Source organism: Kogia breviceps, unplaced genomic scaffold, assembly GCF_026419965.1.
Source record: "Kogia breviceps isolate mKogBre1 unplaced genomic scaffold, mKogBre1 haplotype 1 scaffold_468, whole genome shotgun sequence".
In the NCBI taxonomy this organism is placed as follows: domain Eukaryota; kingdom Metazoa; phylum Chordata; class Mammalia; order Artiodactyla; family Physeteridae; genus Kogia; species Kogia breviceps.
This window is the reverse complement of record NW_026711906.1, coordinates 16221-21485: the sequence shown is the minus strand read 5'-3', so window position 1 is coordinate 21485 and position 5265 is coordinate 16221. Positions and strand designations below refer to the sequence as shown.

General features: G+C 34.9%; 1 non-coding gene across 1 annotated transcript; it reads right to left on the bottom strand.

Moving 5' to 3' along the window:
• Positions 1-1237: 1237 nt before the first annotated feature.
• Positions 1238-1344, bottom strand: LOC131749762 (U6 spliceosomal RNA). The gene has a single exon (XR_009333768.1). It is a non-coding gene; the product is annotated as a U6 spliceosomal RNA (small nuclear RNA).
• Between the last annotated feature and the right edge of the window lie 3921 nt (positions 1345-5265).

Sequence of the window (5265 nt, the reverse complement as noted above, 5' to 3'; positions counted from 1 at the left end):
ACTTGAGAAAAATGTGTTTTCTGTTGTTTTTGGTTGGAATGTCCTATAAATATCAATTAAGTCCCTCTTGTTTAATGTATCATTTAAAGCTTGTGTTTCCTTATTTATTTTCATTTTGGATGAATTGTCCCTTGGTGAAAGTGAGGTTTTTAAGTCCCCTAATTGAATTTGTTACTGTCAATAACCCCTTTTATGGCTGTTAGTATTTGCCTTATATATTGATGTGCTCCTATGTTGGGTGCATAAATATTTACAATTGTTATATCTCCTTCATGGATCGATCCCTTGATCATTATGTAGTCTCCTTCTTTGTTTCCTGTAATAGTCTTTGTTTTAATGTCTATTTTGTCTGATATGAGAATTCCTACTCCAGGTTTCTTCTGATTTCCATTTGCATGGAATATCTTTTTCCATTCCCTCACTTTCAGTCTGTATGTGACCCTAAGTCTGAAGGGGGTCTCTTATAGACAGCATATATATGGGTCTTGTTTTTGTATCCATTCAGTCAGTCTGTGTCTTTTGGTGGGAGCATTTAATCCATTTACATTTAAGGTAATTATCAATATGTATGTTCCTATTACCATTTACTTAATTGTTTCCTGTTTGTTCCTGTAGTTCTTTTCCTTCTCTTGTGTTTCTTGCCTAGAGAATTTCCTTTAGCATTTGTTGTAAAACTGGTTTGGTGGTGCTGAACTCTCTCAGCTTTTCGTTGTCTGTAAAGTTTTTAATTTCTCCATGAAATTTGAATGAGATCCTTTCTGGGTAGAATAATCTTCATTGTAAGTTTTTCTCCTTCATCACTTTAAATATGTCCTACCAGTCCCTTCTGTCTCACAGAGTTTCTTTTGAAAGATCAGCTGTTAACCTTATGCGGATTCCCTTGTGTGTTATTGTTTTTCTCTGTTGCTTTTAATATGTTTTCTTTCTATTTAATTTTTGGTAGTTTGTTTCATATGTGTCTTGGCTTGTTTTGCCTTGGATTTATCCTGTATGGGAGTCTCTGTGCTTCCTGGACTTGATTAACTATTTCCTTTCCCATATTAGGGAAGATTTTAACTATAATCTCTTCAAATATTTTCTCAGTCCCTTTCTTTTTCTCTCTTCTTCTGGGACCCCAATAATTCGAATGTTGGTGCATTTAAAGTTGTCCCAGAGTTCTCTGAGACTATCCTTAGTTCTTTTCATTCTTTTTTCTTTATTCTGCTCTGCAGTAGTTTTTTCCACTATTTTTTCTTCCAAAAATATGAAACACTTTTCGAATTTGCCTGTCATCCTTGTGCAGGGGCCATGCTATTGTTCTCTGTATCGTTCCAATTTTAGTATATGTGTTGCCAAAGCGAGCACTTCTTGTGTTCTCTTGACCGCAGGGTTACTTCATTATTCCTTGTTTGCTTATTCATTACTTCCTTATCCAGTGTTGAGAAACCTGCGTGCCATTAACTGCAATATAGTATTCTTTCAACCTGTTCCACATGTAAAGTAATTTCATAATTTCTAACCTATGTCCATGTAAGAAACAAATTTATCAACTTACCAATTTAAATATAATGTTCTTGTTAGTGTATAATTCTCTTTGTCTCTAGCCTCACTATCAGATAAGATAGTTTTCCAATATCACTTAATTACAATGTCACTTTTCTTCTCCATTCCTTTTTGTGTGCTTATGGCATTCATTTGTAATATATTTGGATTCATTTGTCTCTGTCTCTATCTTTGGTTCTCCTGATATTCTACTTGTTGTTTTATTTCAGTTTGCATACAGTAAATTTTTTTCTTCTTGGTGTACAGTTTCAAGAGTTTGACAAATGCATGAAATATGTCCATTATCATAGTATCACACAGAACAGTTCCACTAACTTTAAAATTTTCTTCATATTGTCTCTTTGTATTCAACACCTTCTCTCACCTCCAATCACTGGCAACCACTTGTCCCTATATTCTTTACCTTTCCCAGAATGTCTTTGTAAACATATTCATAAATTATGTAGCATTTGGTGCCTGGCTTCTTTCACTTAGCAAAATATACTTACGTTTGATTCATGATATATGTGAGTCATTATTTCATTCCTTTTATTTCTGAGTAGTATTCCATCATATGGATATATCACAGTTTCTTTATTCATTTACATTCTGATGGGCATTTGAGTTATTTCCAGTTGTTGGCATTTAGGAATAAAACTGTTATAAACATTTGAGTGCAGGATTTTTTTTGTGGATATTAATTAGTTTGTTTTGTTTTTACTTGTGTAAATAGATAAGAGTGGGGTTGATGTGTTGTATGGTAAGTGTATATTTAACTGCATAAAAAACAGCTTATGAAGTTTTCCAAAGTAACTTTATCATTTTGCATCCCTACCATCAAAGTACAAGAGTTTCATTTGGTCTGCATCCTCATCAGAATTTGGTATTGTCAGAACTTCTTATTTTAACCACATTCATAGGAGTGCAGTGACCAGCTGCATTTCGGTCTTAATTTTTGTATTTCCTTAATGATTAATAATGGTGAATATCTTTTCATAAGTTTATTTGTCATTGTTATATTTTCTTTTGTAAAGTGTCTTGTCTGAATATTTGCCTTTTTAAATACTAGGTTTGTGTTTTCTCATTGTAGTTTTGAGAGTTTTTTTTTTTTTAAATTTTTTATTATAGCCATCCTAGTGGGTGTGAAGTGGCATCTCACTGTGCTTTGGGGTTGCAGTTCCCTAATGTCTGATGATGTGGAGCATCTGACTATAGCTTTTTATTTTATTTATTTATTTTTTTTGGTGGTATGTGGGCCTCTCACTGTTGCGGCCTCTCCTGTTGCAGAGCACAGGCTCCAGATGCGCAGGCCCAGCGGCCACGGCTCACAGGCCCAGCCGCTCTGTGGCATGTGGGATCCTCCTGGACCGGGGCACGAACCCGTGCCCCCTGCATCGGCAGGCAGACTCTCAACCACTGTGCCAACAGGGAAGCCCAAGAGTTTTTATCTATGTGATTTATAAATATTTTTCTCCCTGTTTGTGGCTTGTCCTTTCCATCTCTTTTAAGTGTTCTTCCAGGAGCAAAAGTTTTTAATTATAATGAAATCCAATTATTTTTTTTTCTTTTATGGATTGTGTTTTTTGTTTTATATCTAAAACTCTTTGTCAAACCAAAGTAGATTTTCTCCAATGTTTTCTTCTATAAGTTTTAGAGTTTTACATTTAGTTCTATGACCCATTTTGAGTTAACTTTTGTTTAAAGTATAAGGCATGTGCTGAGGCTCTTTTTTTTTTTTTGCACATGGTTTTCTAGTTTTTCAGCACCATTTGTTAAAAAATCTCTCCATCCTTCATTGAATTGCTTTTGTCCCTTTTTCAAAAATCAGTTGATTATATTTGTGTGCATCTATTTTGGCTGTTTCTATATTGGTTGATTGAACAAGTTTTCTAACTTTTCACTAGCAACCAACTCATTTTCCCAGCCTTACTAAAATATGATTGACTAAAGCATGGTACGTGTGCTACGTGATTTTTTAAAGGTGTCCAATGTAATGTTCTAATAGTCACACACATTATGAAGTGATTAACTACATTCATGTCAATTAGCACATCCATCACATCACATAGTCCCCATTTTTTTGTAAGGAACCAGTCTTTTGATTATAGAGCTTCAGAGTAAGTCTAGAAATCAGTGTGACTCCTTAAATGTTATTATTTTTTCTTTTTACACACTTGTTTGACTATTTTAGTTACTTTGTCTTTCTATGCAAATTTTATAACAGACTTGTTGTTATCTACAAAAATCTTGATGGATTTTGCTCAATCTGTAGATTAAACTATGAAGAATTGAATATCCTAACACTATTAGTATTGAAATCCATGATCAAGATGTATCTCTACATTTACTTAGGTCTTTGATTTCCTTTTTAAAATTAGAGTATAATTGCTTTACAACGTTGTGTTAGTTTAGTTTCTGCTGTACAGTGAAGTGAATCAGCTTTATGTATACATATATTCCCTCCCTCTTGGACCTCCCCCACCCCCCACCCCACCCATCTAGGTCATCACGGAGCACTGAGCTGAGCTCCTGTGTGCTATACAGCAGATTCCTACAACTTTACACATGGTAGTGTATATATGTCAGTCCTAATCCCCCAATTAATCCCACCCTCCCCTTCCCCCCCATATCCACATGTCCATTCTCTACATCTGCATCTCTATTCCTGTCCTACAAATAGGTTCATCTATACCAGTTTTTTAGATTCTACATATATGCACTAATATATGATATTTGTTTTTCTCTTTCTGACTTACTTTATAAAACTCTCTGTTCATTGACAAGGATTGTTCATGTAGAAAATCCCAAAGTATCTGCAAATGAGCTCCTGGAACTAATAAATGAGTTAAGCAAATTTGCAGGTTATAGAGTCAATATAAAAAAGTGAATGGTATTTCTATATACAAATGACAAACATTTGGAATACTGTAAAACAATTACATTTATACTATCACCCAAAAGTGCAGTACTTAGAAATAAATCTAGTAAAAATATGTTCAGGTCTTTGATTTCTTTCATCAGTGTTTTGTAGTTTTCTGCATACAAATCCTGCATTTGACCTTTACCACCATAATAGTCCTCATTGTACAGGTCAGGGAACCAATATAGGGATTTCCCCCAGCTAGTGAATATGTATATTCCAAATATACATTTCAGAATTGGGGAAATAACTAGAGGATGGGTTTGAGGCCCCCATGGCCCCACTGTGAGATAAATCTGTGCTAAAGCTCCATTGATCACCTGACCTCTAAAAGTCCCTACTTAACCTAGTGGACCAGTGACATTTTAGGTCTCCTGGAATCAGTGCCAGTTCAGATTCAGTGTCTCATAGTCTTCAAAAGATCCAATTATTTTCTTTCCCCCAATGCACAATTTCCCTGGTAAAACATCATAAGTCATATTATGGAAGGCCGGGAGAAAGATTAACAGCATAAATTTTTAGACCAAAGTCCTTCCACAAAGTGTTCTGGCCTCCCTTTCACTCAAGGGGTTTGGCTCTGTAAACTGGCTCAAATCTGGGAACAATTAAGGGGTTTTGACTCATGATTCAAGTTAGATTTTTGTTTTCTTTAACCTCGAAGTTTTCTGCTTATACAGATCAAGTAAGAATTTAGTAGACTTCCTATCTATTTCACCTCTAGGAACATTATGGTCAACTAACCAATACCATAGATTTTTGTGAGTCAGACAATTCTGATTGCTGTTTTGACACTGCTGTTTATTATGGTAATGACACCCACCTTG